The sequence below is a fragment of the Aegilops tauschii genome, chromosome 7 (genome assembly GCF_002575655.3).
Source record: "Aegilops tauschii subsp. strangulata cultivar AL8/78 chromosome 7, Aet v6.0, whole genome shotgun sequence".
NCBI classification, from domain to species: Eukaryota; Viridiplantae; Streptophyta; class Magnoliopsida; order Poales; family Poaceae; genus Aegilops; species Aegilops tauschii.
This window is the reverse complement of record NC_053041.3, coordinates 15,258,178-15,279,218: the sequence shown is the minus strand read 5'-3', so window position 1 is coordinate 15,279,218 and position 21,041 is coordinate 15,258,178. Positions and strand designations below refer to the sequence as shown.

At 46.3% G+C, this 21,041-nt stretch overlaps 1 long non-coding RNA gene across 1 annotated transcript; it reads right to left on the bottom strand.

Annotated features, from left to right (window-relative positions):
* Positions 1–16,801: 16,801 nt before the first annotated feature.
* LOC120968510 (uncharacterized) lies at positions 16,802–20,277 on the bottom strand. The gene is made up of 3 exons (XR_012189801.1): positions 19,089–20,277; positions 18,229–18,319; positions 16,802–17,063 (listed from the first exon to the last, which is right to left on the bottom strand). It is a non-coding gene; the product is annotated as an uncharacterized lncRNA (long non-coding RNA).
* Between the last annotated feature and the right edge of the window lie 764 nt (positions 20,278–21,041).

Sequence of the window (21,041 nt, the reverse complement as noted above, 5' to 3'; positions counted from 1 at the left end):
ATTTGTCCTACTTGTGGCATAAATGGTATGAACATTTTTCAAACGCATGCTGAAACATTTTTCAAATATATGTCAAATATTTTTTCTAACACATGGTGAATATTTTTAAATGAAGCTATGGGAGAGAGTCATTGAGCACCGCTTAAGAAGAATGACAAGCGTGACCAAAAATCAGTTTGGTTTCATGCCTGGGAGGTCGATCATGGAAGCCATTTTCTTGGTACGACAACTTATGGAGAGATATAGGGAGCAAAAGAAGGACTTGCATATGGTGTTCATTGACTTGGAGAAGGCCTATCATAAGATACCGCGGAATGTCATGTGGTTGACCTTGGAGAAACACAAAGTCCCAGCAAAGTACATTACCCTCATCAAGGACATGTACGATAATGTTGTGACAAGTGTTCGAACAAGTGATGTCGACATTGATGACTTCCGGATTAAGATAGGACTGCATCAGGGGTCAGCTTTGAGCCCTTATCTTTTTGCATTGGTGATGGATGAGGTCACAAGGGATATACAAGGAGATATCCCATGGTGTATGCTCTTTCCGGATGATGTGGTGCTAGTTGACGATAGTCGGACGGGGGTAAATAGAAAGTTAGAGTTATGGAGACAAACCTTGGAATCGAAAGGGTTTAGGCTTAGTAGAAGTAAAACCGAGTACATGATGTGCGGTTTCAGTACTACTAGGTGTGAGGAGGAGGAGGTTAGCCTTGATGGCCAGGTGGTACCCCAGAAGGACACCTTTCGGTATTTGGGGTCAATGCTGCAGGAGGATGGGGGTATTGATGAAGATGTGAACCATCGAATCAAAGCCGGATGGACAAAGTGATGCCAAGCTTCTGGCATTCTCTATGACAAGAGAGTGCCACAAAAGCTAAAAGGCAAGTTCTACAGGACGGCGGTCGACCTGCAATGTTGTATGGCGCTGAGTGTTGGCCGACTATAAGGCGACATGTTCAACAGTTAGGTGTGGCGGAGATGCGTATGTTGAGATGGATGTGTGGCCACACGAGGAAGGATCAAGTCCGGAATGATGATATACGAGATAGAGTTGGGGTAGCACCAATTGAAGAGAAGTTTGTCCAACATCGTCTGAGATGGTTTGGACATATTCAGCGCAGGCCTCCAGAAGCTCCAGTATATAATGGACGGCTAAAGCGTGCGGAGAATGTCAAGAGAGGGTGGCGTAGACCGAATTTGACATGGGAGGAGTCTGTTAAGAGAGACCTGAAGGATTGGAGTATCACCAAAGAGCTAGCTATGGACAGGGGTGCGTGGAAGCTTGCTATCCATGTGCCACAGCCATGAGTTGGTTGCGGGATCTTATGAGTTTTACCTCTAGCTTATTCCAACTTGTTTGGGACTAAAGGCTTTGTTGTTGTTATTCCAACTTGTTTGGGACTAAAGGCTTTGTTGTTGTTGTTGATTAAAAACTTATAACTTGCCACTATTTTCTCGCATTAAGCGAGACGATAGGATGTCTCACAGAAGGGTCTACAATAATCAGCCCGCCCATTAGCGCAAAAAGATAAAAAAAAAAGGGAGAAGCAAGGATCGATCTCTGCTTCAGGAAGATGACCAACTCTGTTAGCGACCGCACCCACGTCTTTCACATAATAAGTAGTAGGCGCGCTACTAAGCCGGTTTTCCCATTTGTTTTCCGGGTTGTTTTTTCTTTTTTTTTCTTTGTTCCCATGTTTTTCTTCATTTTGTCTCCGTTGTTTTTCTAACTTTCTCTTTTTATGGTTTTGTTTATTTCTTTTCGCAGTTCTCATTGGTTTTTCCTTTTTCGTTTTTTTCTTCGTTTTCCTTTCATTTATTTGTCTTTTTTTCTCATTTTTCATCAATTTTTCTTGTTTCCTCTCACGTTTGAACGGTTTTCTATGCACATTTTTGCGATATATCTAATACATTTCTATAATACTTGTTTAATATTTTTTCAAATTCTTGATTAACAGTTTTCAAGTATCAGATTATTTTTTTATATTACATGGTCAACATTTTTTCCTATACACATTTAAATTTTTTAAATACAAGTTTAAAACTTTTTGCATACATGGTCAACATTTTTCTATACACATTTAACACTTTTAGAATACAAGTTTAACTTATTTTTCAAACACGGTCACCATTTTTGTATACACATTTAGCATTTTCCAAACACAAGTTTATCTTTTTTTAATACATTGTTGATAATTTTTTTCTATACATATTTAAGGTTTTTAAAATTTATGTTTAACATTTTTTCAATACAAGGTCAACATTTTTTTTATATACATTCAACATTTTTCAAATACAAGTTTAACATTTTTTAATACATGGTCAACATTTTTTTATATGCATTTAATATTTTTCAAATGCTTCATTAATAATTTTCAAATACCTATTTAACATTTATTTCAAATATTTAGATTAAATGTTTTTAAATACATGATCAACTTTTTTCACACACATTGTATTTTTTTATATATTTTTCATATACATGAGAAACATTTTTTATTCATTTTAAAGATTTTGAAAATGCATGGTCAACAATTTTTTTCATTATTTGATGCAAAGTGTTTTATGAAATCTATTTATTTATAATATATGAAAGTATAAAAATAAAATATAAAGCAAAATATAAAAACACAAAACTTGAAATTAAAATATACGAGGCAGTCGGCTCCCGCGAGCATGTGCCTGCCCATCTCTCTCTGCCCTTTAGCGAGGGTTCCCAGTCGGTCTCGCTAGAGGCTATATGGAGAGAGCTCCACTTTGGCGCATGTTTCGCCAGCAAGTCTGCCTGGCAAAGACAACGTACGTTTTTGGGCCGCTGCCCCTTCAGTGCTCCCTTTGCTCGTTCGGTCTTCCTCAGTAGGGTAGGCATTTCGCACAAGTTTTTCTTTTTGGTCAATTTTCTGTTCCCTTTGCCTTAGAGTTTACGGATTTAAAAAACTGAGAAATCAAAACAGTTTTACAGGTTTAAAAATGGTTAGTGAATTTGAAAAATTTCATGGTTTTCAAAATGGCTCCTGGATCTCAGAACAAAAAGTTCACGCATCTATAAAATGATGCATTTCAAGAAATTTCATGAATTAAAAAATTTCCGGATTTGAAAAAAAGTTCAAGAATGTGAAATTTGTTCACCAATTTTGAAAAGTTCTTGAATTTGATAAAGTTAACAAATTGGAAAATAAGTTCTTGAATTTAAAATTGAAAAAGTTCAGGAAAATTGAAAAATGTTCATAGATTTTGTAAAGGATTTCGTCGGTTTTGAAAAATTCTTCACGAATTTGTAAAACAATTGAGTTTTAATTTTTTTCATAATAATTAAAAAATGTTTGTTCATTTGAAAAAAGTGCACGGATTCTGGAAAAAGTTTATGGATTGAGAAAAAAAGTTCATGCATTTAAGAAAATGACCACAGCCTTGAAAAAAGTTCATAAATTTGAAAAATGTTCAAAACCCTAAGAAAACTTCACGATTATAATAAATGCACAAATTTTTAAATGAAAAGGGAAAGAGTGAAAGAAAAATAGTAGAGAAACCAGTTGAACAAGACCAAATATATGAAAAGGAGGCGCTACCTTTTTTAGCACGACAATTGACGCACAAATAAGAAGAACTATTAGTAGTTCCTGTTAGTTACTGCGGTTTGAAAAACAATGAGATACATCATTTGAATCTCACTTCTCGTAGCATTTTTCAAGGTTAAAAACTGTGAATGGGCCAAGCTCAGGACGCAAGGGGTGTACGCCGGTTGGTGGGTTACCAGGCGCTAAATAGCATTTGGCATATATAGAGGCGCCCTTTGCCCGACACCACGTAAGCTCATACAGCATCTCCAACAGTTTTCCATCTACAATAAATTTTGTGTTTCTTTAAATAGCCGGCTATACCAAATAACAGTGGTTGTCCAGCATGGAAGTAGCCGACTATTTCTTAACTTTTTTGGACAATTCATACATAAATGAAATAGCCAGCCATTTGGTGGCACCATGCCGAAACCGCTATAGCTTGGCTATAGCTGACTACTAGAAGGGTTGGGCGTGCTTTGCTGCGCCGTTGGTGTTGTTGAGATTCTTAAAAAAATACTCTCTTTTTTAAATACAAGGTATTACTGTTTTGAAAAGTCCAGCCTCTTTGATCAAATTTATGAAGAAATATATCAAAATTCGTAATATCAAATTGTTGTTATTAGATTCATCATGAAATAAATTTCCATTTTTTTGGCTTAATATTGTGGATGTCAATATTTTTGGCTCTAAACTCGGTCAAAATTAAAGAATTTTTTTCCGAAACGGAGGCAAAAGATTTGCCTCATCCATTAATTAAGAAGAAATTTAGAGTTGCTTTTACAACAGAAAAGCAAGATAAGATACATAGATTCTACTCTCGCGGCATGATGTTTCCCAAGTGCTTCGCGCCGGCGGCGATCCAAAGCCTAGCCTCATTCTTGATGTTACCAAAAATGATGGATGACAGCGTCGATTTTTGTTGGAACACCCTAGCATTTCGCTCGCACCAAATATTCCAACAAGACAACATGGTGAGGGTTGCCATTGCCTTCCGATTTGCCACGTTCTTCTCGGACATGTTGATCCACCAATCCTTGATGGAGCGCTCGTCATTCCAGCGATAAGTGTCCATGCCGTCTAGCCCAAGCCAATCCTTGATCATGCCCCAAAGCCTCCTAGTGAAACGACACTTGAAGAAGAGATGATCCACCGTTTCATTAGTCTGCTTGCAAAGAGGACATAAACCGCAATTTGGCCAAGCTCGCTTCTGGAGCCTATCCGCTGTCCAAAGTCGGTTTTGAGTTGCAAGCCATGCAAAAAATTTGACTTTTGGGGGCGCCCAGACCTTCCAGATCGTCTGGCCCATGGGTGATCGCGTGGCGCCAAGGAATTGAGCCTTATATGCCGAGGTCGCAGAGTAGTGACCACTTGTCGTATGCTTCCATATGATGTCATCTTCGATTCCGTCCAGAAGGTGAATAGACCGAGAGCGAGCCTAGAGAGTCACAATTTGTGTAATGTGCTCCATTCTCCAGTCCATGGGCAGCCTAATTTTTTCAAGCCAAGCATCGCCATGCATGGCCTCACGCACCTTCCACTTTTTTCTCGAGGAGATATCAAAAATGAGTGGTGCCAAGTCCAAGGGCGCCACCCCATTGATCCAAGGTGAATCCCAGAAAGGTGCACGGGCCCCATTGCCAATGATGATGTGCGAAGATGCGTAGAAGAGAGCTCGGTCCATCTTGTCGCAAGGGTTGTCAAGGCCAACCCACATCTTAGTTGGATCCTTCCATTCGAACCATAGCCATCTAAGTCTTAGCGCCCGCGCAAACTTGGTGAGGTCGATGACACCAAGACCCCCAAGGTCGGTTGGGCGGCAAACGTTGCGCCAACTCACTTTACACTTGGCCGCGGTGGCCTTGTCCGTGCCCGCCCAAAGGAAAGCCCTCTGAATCTTGTTATAGTTATGAAGTGTGCTGGCAGGAGGGTTGAGGGAGATGATGTGGTAGGTCAGCTGCGAAGTGAGGACTGACTTGACAAGAGCACATCGCCCCATGGTCGTGATGTTTTGCCCATCCCACGGAACAAGCCGTGCCGCCGCCTTATCTTCAAGGAACTGGAAATCCCCTTTTCGAAGCTGCCAAACCGAGAGTGGTAGACCCAAGTATTTGATGGGGAAGGCAACCTTGGTGGCCGGCAGGCTAGCAAGAATCGCATCTAGATCAATAGCCTCACAACGAATTGGGACAACCGAGCTCTTCTGAAAGTTGGTGCATAGGCCCGACACGTTTCCAAAGCAGGTGAGCACCTTTGAGAGGTTCTCAATATCTTCCTTGATAGGGGCCATGAAAACCGCCGCATCATCGGCGTAGAGGGAAGTGCGGAATATTGCCCTCCGTCCTCGAATCTTATGGAAGAGACCATGGGTGGTTGCAAGGTTGAGGATTTTCTGCAGCGGGTCAATCGCGATGACGAATAGCAACGGTGAGATAGGGTCCCCCTGTCGAAGGCCACATGCATGCAAGACCGGAGGACCGGCCACTCCGTTGAGCAATGTCCTTGAGGAGGACGTATGGAGCAGGGCGGTGATCCAGTTGCGAAACTTGGGTGGGAACCCTCTTCTCTGCAGAAGGTCAATGATGTACTCCCATCGGACCGAGTCAAATGCCTTCCGGATGTCGAGCTTGAAGAGGAGTGAAGGCGTTTTACTTTTGTGCAGCTTGCGAGCAAGACCCCTCACATACATGAAGTTGTCGTGAATACTTCTCCTTTTGATGAAAGCACTTTGCGCATTGGAGATGAGCGAGTGCATGTGAGGGGCAAGGCGGTTGGCAAGCACCTTAGCTATGATCTTAGGAACGGCGTGGATGAGGCTTATAGGTCTATAGTCAGAGATCCCTTCTGCTCCCTCCTTCTTGGGGAGAAGCACCACGTTCGCCGAGTTAAGCCACTTGAGGTTGGCCGTGTGGAGGGTGTCGAAACAGTGGATGACATTCATCAAGTCCACTTTGATGATGGGCCAACAATGCTTGAAGAAGATGCCAGTGAAGCCGTCCGGCCCCGGTGCCTTACCACATGGCATCTGATCAATCGCCGCTTTAACTTCCTCTTCGGTGATGGTGGAGTCAAGCTCGCCCAACTCGTGGTCCTGGTCCTCGAGGCCCAGCTCATCCCAATTGAAGTCCATGGACCTCCTGGTCCCTTTTCCCAGAACATTGGAAAAGTGCTCATAGATCAAGTTCTCTTTTTGTTGATGGTCCGTAACCCAACCATTGTTCTGTTGTATCCTGTGAATGTGGTTCTTCCTACACCTCGCGTTTACCCTCCGGTGGAAGAATTTGGTGTTTGCGTCACCCTCTCTCAGATTGGAAATTCTCGCACATTGCTTCTTTCTTGCTCTCTCTAATACCGCCAAGCTCACAACCCTCCGTTTGAGCTTGGCCCGCAGATCTTGCTCAGGGATGGAGAGCGTACGCCCCTCTTGAGCGGTGTCCAGCCGAAGGATCACGAGCAGAGCGGCATGGAGGTGCACTTTAGACTTGGAGAATAATTTCCTACTCCATTCGGCGAGTCTTAGCCCTGTCTTCTTGAGCTTGTGAAAAAGCCTCTGATAAGGCTCTAAATGATGGCAATCTTCATTCCAAGCGTTAAGCACCACCTCATTAAATCCCGGAATGGACGTCCAAAAATTCTCAAATTTGAAGGTTCGAGGCCTACGGGGCCCACTATCATCCGCAAGAAGAAGGGGACAGTGATCGGACAGCGACGAGGAGAGGGCATGCTACACGTGAGTGCTGAAGGAAGTGTCCCAGTCAACGTTGCAAAAAAATGCATCTAACTTGCACAGAGTCGGGTTATCTCTTTCATTGCTCCAAGTGAACTTGCGGTTCTGAAGATGTATTTCGTTGAGCTCACAAGCATGAAGGGCGTTGCGAAAACGGTTGATGCGTGAGCGATTGATATTTCTCTTATTTTTGTCCCTAGCACGATAGATTTGATTGAAATCGCCCAACGCGAGCCATTTGGTCCTGGGCGATGGCTTTTGGGCGAGCAGTTCCGCAAAGAATGCGTCTTTGCAAGAAGGTTCAGTTGGGCCATACACCGTAGTGATCTTGAACATATTCCCAGTTGCACGTATGAGAACCATGGCCGAGAGACAGTAGACGGTGCTGACCACGTCAGAAATCTGGACAGCATTGTCGTCCCATAACATCAGTATGCCTCCCCTAGTGCCAGTAGCTGGCCGATGAGCAAAGCTGCGCAGCCTATTACCACCCAGGTAAGAGGCAATGAATTGGTCCATATGATCAAGTTTGGTCTCCTGTAGGCAGGCAACATGACAGGTTGTTGCTGCAATGGTTTCATGGACGGTGGAACGCCGATTGACACAGTTTAGGCCCCTTACATTCCAGCAAAGAAAGTTGATGTTTTCTCCTAACATATAGAAACTAGCACAGACCCTAAAACAGCCACAGCCCGGCTAAAAGCATCGCCCACAAGACAATCTGGGCTTCTGTGCCACGCATTCCACACAGGAAGCATAGACAAACACCAAAATAGCATCAGGTGGTCTCTACACTCGACCCACCTCACTGTCATGGCATCCAAGCATGCATCCATGAACAACCCCTTACAGTACGTAGACTGAACCACATAATATTGTTCTATCATAAGTAACTATGGAACCCAATGGCAGACAACAGAGACCTAGGCAGACGGCGCCGTTGCCGTGGCCTCATGGTCAATCGCAGCCTCACCCCCGTGGTTGATTAGGGCCTCCTCCACCTCTCCAGCAACAACATCATCAACTTTGAACAAGCCTCGCAAGGCTGCCATGACCGCCTCTGGGAGTTGCTCCTTGAACTGGTCTTCGAATGCCTTCAGCGTCTTGTCTGTGATATCTTCCCCGTCTTGTACAATGCCAATCGAGCGGCAGAGCAGCCCCTGCGCTTCCTTGGCCATGGCAGTGGCAAAGCCAGCGCCGCGAGCCATGATCCGCGCACTGTTGCGCCTCAGCGAGAACCCACCATTGGTGGTGATGTGCATGCCAGCCAGGGTCTTGCGCCTGCGTGTTGGGGCCTTGACTGGGGAGGAAGCCGGCGAGGGAAGCAGAGGCTGCTGCCTTGGCTGAAACAGAGCCTCCAATCCCGTTGGGATTGAGCTCTCCACCATAGCAGCCCCGGGCATCAGGGGGGGCGTAAGCCTGGGCGTCGTGCTGGATAGAAGGGGCGGTGTTGGCGAAGCTTCGAACCCAGGAGGACGCGAGCCAGCTGGGGATGGAGTGGCCATGCGTGCCGGAGAACAGAGCAGGGCCACCTGCGGGCTCACAACAGCGATTCTGGAAGCGAGAGCAGCGCCCTCGAGTTCGCCATGCTTGGAGCGGGGCGAGGGCGGTAACACCGTGGTTGGCGAGAGCGGAGGAGAGGCCTGCGGTGTGAGGCTCTCCGTTGAACGGCGCCTGGCCCCACGCGGCGAGGCCTGCCTCACCGGGCTGCGGCCACGCCCACCAAGCAGCACGGATGAAGGAGTAATGACGTCGCCCTCCGCCGCACGCACCCCATCAACGCTGGCCGAGCCAGAACCTGCAAGCATGCGTGGTGGAGACACTCCTTGCCTGCGCCTCCCATCGCCTCCACCGCCACGACCGGAGTCACGGTCGCGGCCATGGTCGCGCCCCTGGTCATGGTCCCGGGGCCGGTGGGAGAGACTGCGACGGATTGTGGCTCCCCAGCCCTGGCCGTCCCTTGAGTCGTTGCGGCCACGGCGTCCATCATCATCCCGGCGACGGTCGCGGTCACGGTCGTCATCACGGTCCTGCCTATGAGGGTCGACCGGCTTGGAGATGCGCTGCCGCCTGTCCCTCGGCTTTGTTTCTCCATCAACAATGCCCATGCGATAGTCGTATCCCTGGGACACGATGTTTGGCCCTTGGGTCGGGTCCTCGTGGTTGGAGAGGTGAACAATCAACCGGTGTTCCAGGCCACGCCTCCCGAAGATGGGCTCGCCGCCGTTCCTTCCTGGTAGCGTGACCCAGCTCACACGCGGCACGTTGGCCGGGCTGGACGTCCATGCCCAAACCGCTAAAATTTGACTTTTCAAAGAACTAATACCCCTTATATTTTGGAACTAATGAAATATTTAATTTGGCGAATGGGGGAGGCGATGGAGTGTGTTTTATGTTTATTAATAATGCAGTTATTTGGTGGCCGTTTCATGGTGTGATTATGTGTTATGTGCTAATCAACTCATAATTTTGTGGGTAAATTTCTGTGCCGGTCGATACATGTACTATATTGGTGCTATAGTATCATCACATGGTGGCGCTTCTTTTTTCTAGGTGCTAAGAGGGTGCACGGGGTTGATATGTTTTTTCTAGCTAGCTGACATTGATTGATTTGAAAAATCGTTGGCCCGATGAAAATCGTAAACCAAATTCAAAATTGAATATCTCAATCAAAGAAAAGAGCTTCAAAATTAGGGATTATGATCAATTAAAATAATTAAATGGGAGTGCTCCTTGCGAAATTATTGACCTGGCCAAAATCAGGTGACCAAGTCTTAACTAAAAACCTTAATTAATTGCGAGGACTTAAAAAATTAGGAAGCGTACTGTATAGTATAAAAGAATTGGATGAGAACTTTGAGAAATTGTTGACTTGGTCAAAAGCCGATGGCCCAATTTCAATTGGACACCTCAGTTGATTATGAAGCCTTTTACCCCAGGGAGCTTAGTGATATAGTAGATTTAAAACTAGAAAAACATCCATTTTACTACCCTCAAGAAAATGGCTGGTTCACATGACCACCTGATCATTTTTTCCACTCCCTTAACCCTGGTTCTGTTCAATACCATTCAAAAAAAAGACCAACCCAAGGGTTAACCCTCGTTGACATTTTTTATAGGAGAAACATCGTGAGCACCGCGAGTCCGAGCCGGGACTCGAACTTAGGTGGGCTGGCAGCAACCTCAGCTACCCAGCCAACGGGTCGACGCCCCGTCCTCTGTTCAATACCATTCAGAAAATCGTCTTTCGTTGGTTTGCCCAGGTGCTTTATGGACGTGGATGTGGTCAAAGCGGTATTTGACCTCCAGATGGGCCCCGTGCTCCCGCATCATCCCGCAGCCTGCAAGTGGCCTCGAACAAATTGCTCCCGCACCCCCTCCCCCTAGTTCTCACCTGTGTTCACGGATCGGCAAGGCCGGCCACAAAGCTAGCCGACGCGCCATCCTGACCAAGCTCTAGCGCATCATCAATGCCGAGCCACTAGGCACACACTGCGTTGGCCTAGACCTTTCCCTAGAGCTCTTGTTTCCCAGCATGAATGCCCCGAGCTTCGATCATATCCAATTGATGGTTGTGGCCATGGTTGTCATGCCCGAGCTTATCAAACCACGTCGCCGGGCTATAAGATGCCATCCACATCCTTACGAGCCCGCTGCCCCTATCATCTGCACTCTAGTTGAGTGACAGTGTGAGGACTCGAGCTGGGATGGCCCCCCTTTCTTTGCTTCGACCAGGTGCTCTGTCGTCATTGCGCAGAGCCTGCCATGGTGTGCAATGAACCAAGCTTCATTCCTCACATCCCTGGCTTGCGCTGATGATTTCCTGTTGATGCACGATCGTTTGCAAAAGTTGGAGGCCCACCAGAAGGAGAACGAGCTCGTCCTGCAGTCGTGGTCATCAAAGAAGATGACGTCGTTGCTAGTGACCTCACATTCGTCCATGTGCAGCACCCCCCCGCCGCCCCGGTCAGAGAGACCACCCGAGCAGCCCAGCATCCTTGGGTGAGGGCCGCTTCCGCATTGTCTGTCATGCTTGTTGGGGAACATAGCGTGCAATTTCAAAAAATTTCCTACGCTCACGCAAGATCTATCTAGAAGATGCGTAGCAACGAGAGGGGAAAGTGTGTCTACGTACACTCGTAGACCAAAAGTGGAAGCATTAGTTTAACGAGGTTGATGTAGTCGAACGTCTTCTCGATTCAACCGATCAAGTACCGAACGTACGGCACCTCCGAGTTCTGCACACATTCAGCTCGATGACGTCCCTCGAACTCTTGATCCAGCAAAGTGTCAAGGGAGAGTTCCGTCAGCACGACGGCGTGATGACGGTGATGGTGAAGTAATCCGCGCAGGGCTTCGCCTAAGCACTATGTGAATATGACCGGAGACGTAAACTGTGGATGGGCGCCGCACACGGCTAACAATTGTTGATGTGTGTTCTAGGCGCCCCCTCCCCATGTATATATAGGTGGGAGAGGGAGGGGATCAACCTTGGGGCACCACAAGTAGGAGGAATCCTACTTGGGGGCCTCCTCCAATTCGGCCTCCCGCTTTCCTTATCTCCGGAGGGGGGAAGGAAAGAGGGGAGAGGGGAAAGGAAGGGGGAATCCTATTCCCTCTATTTCCTTTCCTCCTCCCCTCTTCCTTTCTCCACTTAGATTGGCCCATATGGGGCGCACCAGCCCACAAGGGGCTGGTCTGTGCTGCCCTAGGCCCAATAAGGCCCATATGTTTGCCGGGGGTGCCCGGAACCCTTTCCGGTGGCCCGATACGTACCCGGTACCCCCAGAACACTTCTGGTGTCCGAATACTATCGTCCTATATATGAATCTTTACCTCTTGACAATTGCGAGACTCCTCGTAATGTCCGTGATCTCATCCAGGACTTCGAACAACATTCGGTCACCAAATCACATAACTCATATAATACAAAATCGTCATCGAACGTTAAGCGTGCGGACCCTACGGGTTCGAGAACTATATAGACATGACCGAGACACCTCTCCGGTCAATAACCAACAACGGAACCTGGATGCTCATATTGGTTCCCACATATTCTACGAAGATCTTTATCGGTCGTACCGTAATGACAACATACGTTATTCCCTTTGTCATCGGTATGTTACTTGCCCGAGATTCGATCGTCGGTATCTTCATACCTATTCAATCTCGTTACCGGCAAGTCTCTTTACTCGTTCCGTAATGCATCATCCCGCAACTAACTTATTAGTCACATTGCTTCCAAGGCTTATTATGATGTGCATTACCGAGAGGGCCCAGGGATACCTCTCCGATACTCGGAGTGACAAATAATAATCTCGATCTATGCCAACCCAACAAACACCTTTGGAGAAACCTGTAGAGCATCTTTATAATCACCCAGTTACGTTGTGACGTTTGATAGCACACAAGGCATTCCTCCGGTATCCGGGAGTTGCATAATCTCATAGTCAAAGGAATATTTATATGGCACGAAGAAAGCTATAGCAATAAAACTGAACGATCATTATGCTAAGCTAACGGATGGGTCTTGTCCATCACATCATTATCCGTTCATCAAATGACAACACCATGTCTATGGTTAGGAAACTTAACCATCTTTGATTAACGAGCTAGTCTAGTAGAGGCTTATTAGGGACACAGTGTTTTGTCTATGTATCCACACATGTATCAAATTTCCGGTTAATACAATTCTAGCATGAATAATAAACATTTATCATGATATAAGGAAATATAAAATAACAACTTTATTATCGGATATTCCCTTTTGCTCCTAAGTGCATATGCACCCATTATCGAAATACACATTTCGAAAACTTGAAAAATTCGGAACAAAAATCCCGCGTGTATATCCAGACATTTTATGTCCGTTCACAAGGTTTCGGTGAAAAACGACGTTTTTTGTGGCTTGTGTAAAAAAGACAATTTCTGATGCTTCATTCTAACTATTCACGAGGCATTTCTTTATCTTTTTTACACAAGCCACAAAAAACGTCGTTTTTCACTGAAACCTTGTGAACGGACATAAAATGTTCGGATATACACACGAGATTTTTGTTCCGAATTTTTTAACTTTTCAAAATGAGTGTTTTCGACAATGATGCACCTAGGAGAAAAACGCCGCGTCCATTTATTATTACCTTTAGGTCATATTTCCTTCAATGTTGGCACGAAAACGACCCCATGTGGGTCCCGCCTATGAATGGCACATCCTCACATGATGAGATGTACCCACTGGGAGGTCGAAAACCACTTTGAGCACGTCCACGTGACCAAACCACCCGAGCAAACCCACCCAACATGATTTCTGAATTGTATTACATAGTTCAGCGGGTTAAGAGGGCCAAAAAAATGATCAGGAGGACATGTGAACGATACATTTTCTTCAGGGTAGTAAAATTGATTTTTTTTCTTAAAACTGTAGTTTTCCTGGAATGTGCTGACACGACATTGTGTTTCTAGTTCAGCAGGATTTCTTACAGATCAGATACTCAAATTCTTGAATCATAGTACGGTTCTAATTGAATTTAATCCGACAAATCACCTTCTTTTTTTACAGTCACCTAAAAAATAGCACAGGCTATCGGAATTAATCTTGTCACCTGGGCATATGCAATCCGTTCGAACTTTGGAGATACACCTGTGTAATCCGCATAACGAGGCTTACTAGCAAGGCAGGACAGCTGCTTCGGTGCACAACATTAACAAGCAGTAGGGGGATGGCAACACGTAGAACACACAACACAGGATGGGTGTCTCTGGTAGGGCAGCAGGGCCAACAGGAAATCATGCCGAGAGCGTCAGGGGCTAATCTAGGTGTGGAATCACCCTCTGCTAATATGATCGTTCTTTCTTGTGCAATGCCTGATCATGTGTGGCCCTGGTCATTACGCCTGCCGGCCATCCTGCTTTCACTAGTGCAGAACCGGACTTTAGCGCCGGTTCGTAAGGGTCCGGCATTAAAGAGTGGAGACTAAAGGCCCCCCCCTTTACTACCGGTTCGGCACGAACCAGAGCTAAAGTGCCACCACGTTGCACGAGCCAGGCCCGGGTGCTGGTAGACCATTAGTACCGGTTGGTAGCACCAACCGGTACTAAATGTTTGGGGGGGGTGTTTGGTTTTAATTTTTATTTTTCCATTAATTTTGTGTTTTTCATTTAATTCTTTTTTGTTTGCTGGTATTTTACGATACTACATATTGTACACGTTATGCATATATATAAATAGATTTTCTCGTAGAACCGATCATATATATATAATCGAATGTCTCACAACCATCATTAATTATTCACACATACGCATGCATATATATACAATTTCTCCTACATGTTGCCTTGGTGCCTTCGGAGCACGATGACAAGTGGTTCATGGGGGTGGTAGCGGGTAATAGTATTCTCCTTTGGGATCTATGACCTGGTCGAGCAAAAATCCCGCTATTTCCTCTTGAAGTGCTCGTATGCGCTCTGTTGGTAGCAGCCGGTCCCGCACCTCTTTGAACTGTTAAGAAGGAGATCAATATGCATGTGTATTAGTTGTGTGACTAGATATCGACAATCATGTAAGATTTGTGAATAGTATTCTGGCAAACGTACCCAGTCCTGTCTATCAGATCTGCTCCTTTTGGACGCCATCATGCGAATGTTCTCGCAAACGTAGTTTGCACACACTTCAGTCCCCGGCGCCTGCTTCAGGGCCTTTACGAGAATAGAATTTAATCACATAATTATTAATCAAGCATGTTAATTAATTAATGGTACTGAAACAAGAATTAAAGAGATGGTAGCTAGCTAGTTAGTACTACTTAATTACTTACCTTGGGTCGATACCAACATAGCTTTTGTCGCCATTTTTCTAGAGTCACCTTGATGTACTTTGCCCAAGCCCTGCCCGCCGGCAAAGAAAATTAATAAAGGGGTTATTAAAAATAGTTCATATCAGGAAATGAAGAACTAAATAGGCCGAGATATAGTTAATAATGATTGAAATAACCTGTCGACTATCCCCTTCACGATGCTGTAGTCACTATCTTTTTTAAGTAGTGAGTCCAGTACTTCAACTTTTCCTTCGTCAACTTTAATGTCTAACAAGATCCAGTGGAAGCTGCATGCGCATACGTTTGCATGTATAAATTAAGCGGGCATGTGCATAACACTAATCAACTATAACCCTAAACCCTATACACTTATTAACATCTAGCTAGTAAGCAAAAACAGAATTTGTAGTACAAGACAGCGTGACTCACTCGAAGTTGTAAGGAAATAGTATATCTTCATTGCTATTGAGGCGCTTCAAGAACTCTATCATGTTTTTCTCTACATCTTGTCTACACCATTCCAATTTCCATGTGTATTCATTAACGGTATTTGGGTTAATGAACCCAATGCCATAGCGTCCAGCTTTTTTCATTTCATACATCTTCATCCTGCATAATACCACAGAAAAGAATATATAGTGAGGATATATAATTATAGGTAATTAATGATCAATCAATGAGCACTAGAGCTAGCTTGAGACTTAAATTACAGAAAGAAATCACTTACAGACAATAGCAACTGACGATAGATTTGTCGAGTGCATCTTGAATGAATAACTGAAATAGTTCTGAATACTCAACGGACAGAGCTTTCTTATTGAGGTAATGATCTTCCTCGACTTGCACCATGAGGGACTCTCGATGGGAAATCTTGGTAATTTTCATGTACCAATCATGCAATTCATACATTCTCGTTGGGAGGTTCTTGACCTCCTCAGGCTCGACCAAAGGTTGGCCCCGGACATATTTCCGTTTTATTTCCTCCTCTCTAAGCGGAGACATGTGCTCGATATCGAGGAGTTGTCCAACAGTAATGTTGAGCATTTCAACCTGCACTATATGCTCCTCGGTTATTACCACATCGCCCAGCTTGGGAACGTAAACGGTTTGCCTACAATAATATTGGGCGCGCGTACTCTCATGTGTTGTTGGCACAACAAGCGGGGGGGGGGGGGGGGGGGAGGGTCGATTGCCCCGCCTGTTCTCCCAGCTGGGGAACAGTTTTCCCGCATTTTTTGACAGCTGCTTGTTGGCTCGAGCTCGAGCTCGCTTCTTTCTGTAGTCGTGCTCGATGTGCCTTCCTGATTTGGCGCTCATAGTCTGAGTCAACAGGCTTGGGAGCTGGTGGTCTAGCCATACGAATGAAGTGGTCAATCTTTTCCTCAGGCACTTTCTCCCTCGGCGGCGTTGCCGGTTTCGGTCAAAAATGAGCGTCCATTTCGGCCCGCACTATTGCATCGTTTTGCTCCTCGGTCATGTCGTAAGGCCTCTGAGGAAGAGGAGCGAGGCTGCTTGGACCATATTTATATCGCTTGTCTCCGCCTGTACTTTCTGTACTACCTCGACTCGTACCTATAACACCCACGATGCGGCTATATCTCCCACGTGTCGAGGCACAACTTAGAGGCATAACCGCATTGTAGGTTTTGTCGCAAGAAGGGTCATCTTCACACAATCCCATGTAATGAACAAGAATGGGATAAAGAGAGTTGGCTTACAATCGCCACTTCACACAATACATAAATAAATTCATACATCATTCAAAATACACACATAGACCGACTACGGTCAAATCCAAACGAAAAGAAGATAACCCCAAATGCTAGATCCCTGATCATCCCTAACTGGGCATCACTACTGATCATCCAGAAACGAAAATATAGTAACGACCAAGGTCCTCGCCGAACTCCCATTAGAGCTCGGAAGCATCACCTGCACTGGTATCGTCGGCACCTGCAACTGTTTTGGTAGAATCTGTGAGTCACGAGGACTCAGCAATCTCACACCCGCGAGATCAAGACTATTTAAGCTTATAGGAAGGATGGGGTAATGAGGTGGAGCTGCAGCAAGCACTAAGCAAATATGGTGGCTAACATACGTTCAAGCATAACTTAAGACCGGGTTCACTTCCCGGACTCCGCCGAAAAGAGACCATCACGGCTACACACGCGGTTGATGTATTTTAATTAAGTCAAGTGTCAAGTTCTCTACAACCGGACATTAACAAATTCCCATCTGCCACATAACCGCGGGCACGGCTCTCGAAAATTTATACCCTGCAGGGGTGTCCCAACTTAGCCCATTATAAGCTCTCACGGTCAACGAAGGATATTCCTTCTCCCGGGAAGACCCGATCAGTCTCGGAATCCCGGTTTACAAGACATTTCGACAATGGTAAAACAAGACCAGCAAAGCTGCCCGATGTGTCGACAATCCCGATAGGAGTCGCACGTACCTCGTTCTCAGGACACACCGGATGAACACTACGTACAACTAAAACCAACCCTCAAGTTTCCCTGAGGTGGCACTGCAAGTGGCTCTAGTTTGGACCAACACTCCGAGGAGCACTGGCCTAGGGGGGGGGGGGTAAAATAAGATGACCCTTTAGTCTGCAGAACCCAAGGGAAAAAAGGCTTAGGTGGCAAATGTTAAAACCAAGGTTGGGCCTTGCTGGAGGAGTTTTATTCAAAGCGAACTGTCAAGGGGGTCCCATAAATCACCCAACCGCGTAAGGAACGCAAAATCAAGGAACATAACACCGGTATGACGGAAACTAGGGCGGCAAGAGTGGAACAGAACACCAGGCATAAGGCCGAGCCTTCCACCCTTTACCAAGTATATAGATGCATTAATTAAAATAAGATATATTGTGATATCCCAACAATATCCATGTCCCAACATGGCACAAACTTCATCTTCACCTGCAACTAGCAACGCTATAAGAGGGGCTGAGCAAAAGCGGTAACATAGCCAAACAACGGTTTGCTAGGAAAGGTGGGTTAGAGGCTTGACATGGCAATATGGGAGGCATGATATGGCAAGTGGTAGGTAGCACGGCATAGCAATAGAGCGAAACAACTAGCAAGCAAAGATAGAAGTGATATCGAGGGTATGGTCATCTTGCCTGAAATCCCGCTAGGAAGAAGAATGAGTCCATGAAGAAGACAAACGGACGTAGTTGAACGAATCCTCACAACTCCGGAACGAAACCGAAGCTAACGAGAGAAGCAACCCGGAAAGAAACAAACAACATAGTAAACAACCACCACATACACATGGCATGATGCACAAACAAGTATGATGCATGTCCGATTTAATGAGGCATGGCATGGCAAAATGCAACAAACAATACTACAAATTAAGTGGAGCTCAATATGCAACGAGTTGCATATTGACAAAACACCACATCAATTATTTAGTTCGCTCTTGTTTATGCTACTCAACAATATTAAATTTTATTAAACATGGCAAGAGGTGAAACATAATGAAACTAACTATTTAGGCAAGTTTAGATGAGGCCGGAACAACAAACAACAATTCCAGAAACTCCCCACATGCATATTTTGGATATGGTACTGTTCTGCCTAAAACCATATTTTATTGTTGTTAAACAGTAAAACAAGGTGCACCAAGTTAATCTATGCATTTTTCTACCCAATTTACATATAAAGTTTATTAAATTTGGAGCTACGGTTATTTAGTTATGAAATAAATCATTTTAACATGGCATTTATGCAAAATTAAACAAACAACAAGTTTAAACATTTTAAGCAAGGATGAAAGTTGGATATTATGAAACTAGATGAAATTCTAAGCATTTTTCATATATAAATCATTTTAATCCAATGCACCATTTGTGAGTTATTAAATGCATGATCTAGAGGGACTTTTCTGTAAAACAGGTAAAACCTGGGATAAATGCTAAAATCGCAACAGGAAAAAAACACATATCGGGCCGAAATCTGGATCGACTGGGCTGCTCACCATGGGCTCAAAGGCCAACTGGAGCAGAGGGGTTCGCGGGCCGGCAGATCTGGATGCGGCTGCTGGGCCTTGGCGATGCGGACGGGGTCGGCAGGAGCCTCGCGACGAGAAGTCAACGCGGGCGCCTGGCTCGTCCTCGAAGCAGAGGAAGAAGGGGCGCGGCAGCAGGTCGAGGCAGGGGTCAGGCGCGGCGGCAGCTTGGTCTCCGGCGGCGGAGCGGCGACTTGAAGGCAGGGACGAGGCCGGGGCCGCGGGCGCTGGACCTGCGTCATGCTCGAGGAACGAGCTCGAGGAGGAGAGGCAGGGTTGAGGCGACGCTGTCGACGGGCGTTCATGGCGGGACTTGGGGCGCTGGAGAAGGGCGCCGGCGGCGGAGAAGCTCCAGGGCGGCGGATTGGCGTTCGATTTGGAGCAGGGAAGCATAGGCGGGGCGAGGGACTTGGCACAGCAGCGGGAATCCGGGCGAGGACGACGACGCGGGGACTTGGCAGGCGACAGCGCAGCTTGGGCGGCGGAGCTTGGCGCGGCGCTAGGGAAGAATCAGAGGAGGAGCTCGGGGTCGAGGCTCCTGCTCGATCTGAAGGTGGCGCGAGGAAGTCCTGGGCGGCGGGAGCCCATCTGCGATGATGGTGGCGCCGGCTGGTGCTCCTATTCGAGGCAAGGACAGAGAGAGAGAGAGATTAGAGGGGAAGAAGCAGACACGAAGAAGAGGAGGCAGGTCACGGCGACATGACCTGGGTGGTCGCCGGCGGACGGTGTCCATGGCAGGGTCTTGCGGGAGTAGCGACGGGGCTGGGACGGCACGAGGATGACGCCGACGAGCTCCACGACCACGGCGGACGGCGGAATTGGACGGACTCGAGGGCAGGGAGGCGGCTTGGCGACGCGGGACTTGAGGCGCGAGGGCTCCTGCTCCGCTGCTGCGGGCACGGGGACGAGGAGGTAGGCGCTGGTTGGAGGGAGTGGTTGGGCAGCGGCGCAAATCGAGGGAGGTGGTCGGAGCCATCGTTGCTTGGGGACGATTTCCTCGATCTGGATCGAGCGAGGCTGTGAGTGATTGGGTTAGCACGGAAATCAAGGAAGGCAGGATTTGATTTGGGTGGATGCGGTTGGACTGGTGGAAGAAATGAGGGAGGGAGAAACTGGCTGCGGGTTGGATCCCGATGAAGAGAGTGGCGGCGCGGATGGGAATGGGTGGACGGGACGGCTAGGGTCTAGGGTTGCCCCGATATTTATATCAGATGAATTTAGGTTAGGGGATATCACATCCCTACGATCGTAATTGGACGGCTGAGAAAATATAGGTTAGGAAGTCCAATTAAGAAAATGGAGATGTTTTATAGATGTTTGGGGATGATCCGGACGCAACGGTAACGATAGTTCGGTTCGGGTTCGGGGAAGTTTCGGACACGGGCAAGAGGTCGATGCACTGTGCAAAGAGACTCCGGTTTAGGAAAGAGGGAAAACGAAGAACAAGGTTGGCTCCGAACGGTCAACTAAAGCAAGGGGGGACGCGACAACTACTAGGGGATGCAAGTTTGAAAACAATGACGGCAACAGAGTGCCGATGCAATGCGAATGATGCGATGATGAATGCAACAAGAAAATAAAACACATAACAACAACAAAATAACTGGAAGGCTTCTGAAGCGTCGGTCTCGGGGCATTACAACACTCCACCACTACAAGAGGATCTCGTCCCGAGATCTAGGATGGCACCGGAGGGAAAACGGAAGAGGAAGATGTAAAACAAAGTTGCTTCTTTGACAAACGAGTGAAACCAAAGAACCTTGAGAGGTTGAACAAATTGAAAGAAAAAATACAATGGAGATGAACAAGATTGCAAACATTCCGTTAGACAAGAGGAACAAGCAAAATTATGAGAACCTTGTAGGTTGAAAGACATGAAACAAGAGCTCAACGAAACAAAAGAATATGATCACACCTGTATAA